This window comes from Melopsittacus undulatus, chromosome 2, assembly GCF_012275295.1.
Source record: "Melopsittacus undulatus isolate bMelUnd1 chromosome 2, bMelUnd1.mat.Z, whole genome shotgun sequence".
Classification (NCBI taxonomy): domain Eukaryota; kingdom Metazoa; phylum Chordata; class Aves; order Psittaciformes; family Psittaculidae; genus Melopsittacus; species Melopsittacus undulatus.
Window position 1 is genome coordinate 97653061 of NC_047528.1, and position 6314 is coordinate 97659374.

The 6314-nt window shown below is 45.8% G+C and overlaps 1 pseudogene; it reads right to left on the minus strand.

The window, feature by feature from the left end:
• Positions 1-5522: 5522 nt before the first annotated feature.
• On the minus strand, positions 5523-5650 carry LOC115946946 (uncharacterized; annotated as a pseudogene).
• Between the last annotated feature and the right edge of the window lie 664 nt (positions 5651-6314).

The following is a 6314-nucleotide window of genomic DNA, read 5'->3' on the forward strand; positions in this document are numbered from 1 at the left end:
TTTTTATCCCCTTGTTCAGTACTTTCTCAACCTGCATATGCATACAACATTCAATCTCATTGGCCCCTGTAAAACTCTCCAGGTAAATAGTCCAATCACGATGTTGCAGACCCTCTCACAACACCCACATCCTCTGGCCTTCAGCACCCCACCTTATCACCCCAGGGCTTGTCAAAGCACCAAGGCCTCAGAACTCATTCCCAAACTGTTCTTCATGCAAATCTTACTGCCTTCACTCCCCTGTGAATTGCCACGCCTTTGTCCTACAGCAAGTTACTCCAGACTTTAAGAAACCTTCTAATAGTTGTCTTTCATTTTGATTGAGCACCCTGTTTCTTTCTTTTCTTGTAATGAATTCATTGTTGAGCATCACCCACACCTTAAGATGCTTAACTGTGAATTAGTCCAGAAAAAGATAGGCATACAAGCACATGATGTTAAGAGGTCCTTTCAAAGCTATGGCTTGAATTAAGACAAAGTTATTCGAGATACAAAAGAAAAACAGCATTTCCACCAGAGTACAGACAGGCAAGACACCAGGGCAGAAGATGAGGAGAGCAACATTAGCTTGACTAAATGCTTTGACAGGCACTTATAACTGCTCTGCTACCCAGGAAAAACTGGGGACTTGGTCCTGCCATCTGCCTTCATGTCAACACTGGGTTTCACTGATACAAGCAGATTTGCATATAAATGTATTTTAGAAAAAAGTAATTTTAAAAATACAGTGCACATTTCTCACTTCTGTCTCCTGCACCTGGTCTGGGTATTTCTGCTGCCTAAGCCTGTCAGCATCTGCACACAGTACCACTCCCTTTTCTCCAATGGCTTTGAACCAATAGAACAGGAAGGGCTGGAGTCAGCTGTGACAAGAGGCATGTAGTCAGGGATTGCAAAGACTCCAGCAAAGTCACTAAGAAAGGTACAGCTGTTTCCATTTTGTCCTGGGTTCAGCAGTAGCAGTCATTTTTCTCCCTCTTAGTAGCTGGCACAGTGCTATGTTTTTGACTTTCACCCTGAAAACCATGCTGATAACACTGACGTTTTTTGTTGTTGCTAAGAAATGTTTACTCTGACCAAGGACTTTGTGAGTTTCATCCTCTGCCAGGGAGGAGGGGAAGCCAGGAGGAAATGGAGACAGGACACCTGATTCAAACTAACCAAAGGGGTATTCCATACCACAGCATGTCATGCCCACTATATACACTGGGGGCAGTTACCTGGAAGGGCTAGATCGCTGCTTGGGTCGAGCTGGGTATCAGTCGGTGGGTGGTGAGCAGTTGTATTCTCTTCCCTTGTTATTTCCCTTATCATTATTATTGGTGGTAGCAGCAGTGGTTTTGTGTTATACCTTAGTTACTAAATTGTTCTTATCTCAACCTGCAGGAGTTACATTTTCCATTCTCCTCCCCAACCCTCTGGGAGCAGGGGGAGGAAAAAAGGGGGGGAGTGAGAGAGCACCTGCTTAGTTCTGAATTACCAGATGAGCTAAAACCATGACAGCTCTTCATGGCACTCAATGTGAGGCACGAACGGTTGAGATGTCACATATATGCATATATATGCACACACACCTATATATATATATGTATATGCATACACACACACAGATATCAGTCCTTAATTCAGGGACCCATCCCTACAAAGCTGCTGAGTTCAGCTGGTCCATGATGTTGGGCTCTATCTTTTGTAACAGCCTTTCAGACCAGGAGAGACTGTGTGTACTGTTGGATTGTTGCCTGCTGATGACACCACAGAACTCTTCTGGTCACTGCTGGGCTCATCTGGTTTCATTGAAGTTCATTCCTTGTTGGGATGATGGCCGGAGGGAAGTCAGGGCTAGTCACTGGTGACCTGAAGATATCATAGAATCATAGAATAGTTAGGATTGGAAAGGACCTCAAGATCATCTAGTTCCAACCCCCCTGCCATGGGCAGGGACACTTCACACTAAAACATGCCACCCAAGGCTTCATCCAACCTGGTCTTGAACACTGCCATGGATGGAGCATTCACAACCTCCCTGGGCAACCCATTCCAGTACCTCACCACCCTTACAGTAAAGAATTTCTTCCTTATATCAAGTCTAAACCTCTGCTGTTTAAGTTTCAACCCATTACCCCTTGTCCTATCACTACAGTCCTTAATGAATAGTCCCTCCCCAGCATCCCTGTAGGCCCCCTTCAGATACTGGAAGGCTGCTATGAGGTCTCCATGCAGCCTTCTCTTCTCCAGGCTGAACTGCCCCAACTTTCTCAGCCTGTCTTCATATGGGAGGTGCTCCAGTCCCCTGATCATCCTCGTGGCCCTCCTCTGGACATGTTCTAACAGCACCATGTCCTTTTTATGTTGAGGACACTAGAACTGCACACAATACTCCAAGTGAGGTCTCACGAGAGCAGAGTAGAGGGGCAGGATCTATCCAGTTGGGTGGCTAAAAAAGTGCTACGTAGCAGGCAACAGCATACAGTTGAGTTCATTGGCTGTTTTCCCCTAAAATCAAATCCCTTTGAGGTATACATCAAACTTCCCCATCTTCCCAGATTACCCACCAAGTACATCTGGGTTCCTGAGCAAAAGCAATCCCACAACTAGGTTTGCCTTTACCTAAAGCAGGAATAACCCAGACTGTCTTCCCCAGCAAATTCTTTATGTGCACCACAGGAACTTTCTCCCCTTCTACAGTATGTAACAGTTCTGACTGGGCTGGGCCAGCCTTGTTGGCAGATCCTCTGGTGTTGACCAACCAGGTGGCCTTTGGTAAGTGTGTATCCCAATGCTTGAATGTTCCCCCACCCATTGCTCTCAGTGTAGTTTTTAACAGCCCATTGTACCGTTAAATTTTCCCAGAGGTTGGTGCCTGGTAGGGGATGTGATATACCCACTCAATGCCATGCTCTTTGGCCCAAGTGTCTGTGAGGTTGTTCCAGAAATGAGTCCCATTGTCTGACTCAGTTCTCTCTGGGGTGCCGTGCCCCACAAAACCTGTTTCTCAAGGCCCAGGACAGTGTTCCAGGCAGTGGCATGGGGCACAGCAGATGTTCCCAGCCATCTGGTGGTTGCTTCCACCATGGTAAGCACATGGTGCTTACCTTGGCGGGTTGGTGGGAGTGTGATATAATCAATCTGCCAGGCCTCCCCATATTTGTTCTTCAGCCATCATCCTCCATACCAGAGAGGCTCTAACCGCTTGGCTTGCTTAATTGCAGCACATGTTTCACACTCATGAATAACCTGGGCAATAGTGTCCATTGTTAAATCCACCCCTCAACCACAAGCCCATTTGTATGTTGCATCTCTGCCCTGATGGCCTGAGGTGTCATGGGCCCACTGGGCCAAAAATAATTCCCCCTTATGTTGCCAATCTAAGTCCATCTGAGCCACTTCAATCTTAGCAGCTTTATCCACTTGTTGGTTGTTCTGGTGTTCCTCAGTGGCCCAACTTTTGGGTACATGAGCATCTACATGGCGCACCTTCACCACCAGGTTTGGCACCCGGGCAACAATATCTTGCCACAGTGCAGCAGCCCAGATGGGTTTACCTCTGTGTTGCCAGTTGCTCTGCTTCCATTGCTGCAACCACCCCCACAGGGCATTTGCCACCATCCATGAATGAGTATAGAGATGAAGTATTGTCCACTTTTCCCGTTCAGCAATGTCCAAGGCCAGCTGGATGGCTTTCACCTTGGCAAACTGACTCGATTCACCCTCTCCTTCAGCAGTTTCTGCAACTTGTTGTCAAGGACTCCACATGGTTGCCTTCCATCTCCAATGCTTTCCCACAATACAGCAGGACCCATCAGTAAGCAAGCTGTACTGCTTTTCGCTTTCTGACTGTTTGTTATATGGTGGAGCCTCTTCAGCATGCATCACCTCTTCCTCCGGTGACATTCCAAAATCTTTGCCCTCTGTCCAGTCCATGAAGACTTCTAGAATTCCTGGACAACTGGGATTTCCTGTTTGAGCTCGCTGTATAATTAGTGCAACCCACTTACTCCACGTAGCATCGGTTACATGAGGTGTAGAGAAGACCCTGCCTTTGAACGTTCAGCCCAGGAGGAGCTGTGCTTCAGTGCCAATCACTTCCAAAGCAGCTTGAACCTCTTCATAGGCTGTATCTCTTTTTCAGTTGGGGTGTAGCTGGCCTCAGATCCTCTGTATCCCCAACTGCAAAGTCCAATGGGTCGACCTCAAATCTCCCCTGGAGCTTTCTGCCAGAGGCTCCAGGTAGGACCATTCTTCCCAGCTGTGGTGTAGGGTACATTTTTTACATCTGGCCCTGTCCAGACTGGTCCAAGAGCTACTGCATGAACTATCTCGTGTTTACTTTGCTCAAAGGCTTGTTGTTGCTCAGGGCCCCATTTCATATCATTCTTTTTCTGGGTCACATGATAGAGAGAGCTTACGATCAAATTGTAATTTTGGATGTGCATTCTCCAGAACCCCACAGCACCCAAGAAAGCTTGCATTTCTTTCTTATTAGTTGGTGGACACATTGCTGTTATCTTGTTGATCACATCTGTGGGGATCTGGCGACACCCATCTTGCCATTTTATGCCCAAAAATTGAATCTCCTGTGCAGATCCCTTGATCTTATTTGTTTTATAGCAAAACCAGCTTTCAGCAGGATTTGGAGTATTTCCCTCCATTTCTCAAAAACTTATTCTGCTGTATCACCCCACACGATAATGTCATCAATTTATTGCAGGTGTTCTTGAGCTTGCCCCTGTTCCAGTGCAATCTGGATCAGTCTATGGCAAATGGTAGGGCTGTGTATCCACCCCTGGGGCAGTCAGTTTCAAGTGTACTGAACGCCCCTCCAAGTAAAAGCAAACTGTGGCCTGCACTCCTTTAATAAAGGATTTTAGAAAAATGCACTAGCAGTATCAATCATGGCATATCACTGAGCTGCCTTTAACTCCAGTTCATACTGAAGTTCTAGCATGTCCGGTATGGCAGCACTCAGTGGTGTTGTGACTTCACTCAGGCCATGATAGTCTACTGTTAGTCTCCACCCTCCGTTAGACTTTCACACTGGCCATATGGGGCTGTTAAATGGTGAGCAGGTCCTGCTGATCACTCCTTGACTTTCCAGTCTACGGATCAGCCTAGGGATGGGAATCAGTCTTGGTTGAGGTCCGGGGTCAAGAAATTACCTCTTCTTCTCCCACTTCCTCTGATCCACATAATCATAACTCTTGTTCAGATGCTGTCCCATGTAGTAAGTGCATTGGTTCTTCAACTGTCTTCACTGTACAGGTTGCATATCGTGCCTCTTTTTTGCTTTTCCCCTTGTGTACAGGGGCAACCAATATTGACATGAATTGATCCTTTGATTTAGCTGCAGTGATTATCACTGTGGTTGGGGTGGTTGCAGTATCTGTTGTTGGGGTTGGTGCAGCCACTGTGCTTGGGGATTGAGTAGCACCAGCAGCTGTGCTGCCTGTTGCTGTCGAGGTTTGAGTAGCTGCTGTACTTGTCACAGGGTTTGACGTAGCTGCTGTACTTGGAGTAGCTGCATTGTCTGTTGAAGTCAGTTTCCCACATGTGGGGCAATTGCAGGGGTCAGCACACCTGCAGTGCAAGGGATGAGCCTCGCCCTGGGGAAACCACCTGCCTGATGATGGTTTATCCTGTGCCAGGTAAGTATAGTAAGTCAAAGTCGAAGTCAGTAAGCCCCTACAAAATATGCTCCCTCAACCCCTTTAAAGGACAGGGAATTTGACACAATGCTGTGGAGCCTATAGTTTAAACTATGCATACCAAGGGTATGCTAAGTTACTCACTGTTCTACCTGTCATGGACAATTTGCTGGACTACTGATTGGAGGCCATGTTGGCAAAAGTTTGTCTCTCAAAGCAATTTTACAAGAGGAACATGGACACGAATTTAGGAGACTAAATCCATAAAATGTTCCTATCACAAAGGCAGTCTAGGGAAAATATTTCAGAGTAATTGCCCCAACGTTTCCAATTCTTTGTAGTAAAACTGAAAAAAATTCACAAGTGAACATTAGAAAAGGTGCAAGTAGTATCGAAAAACGAAAATAAAAAGCGTTGTTTAAAGCATTCTCTACAGAGTTGAAAAAGAAAGTACATAGGAAGATACAGACATGATCTGGGAAAACATTAAAAAAGTTAAGTGAAGTTACAGAGTGATAACTACAAACATCTGCACTCTCCATAGTCAGGAAAGACAGTATCCCTAAAATTTTTAGCATCTGTGAAACTAAAATTAATATTTTAAGCATTCACTGAAAACACTGATAAAAATTTAGCTAACTATCCCTATGGACTTCTTCCATGTTAAAATGG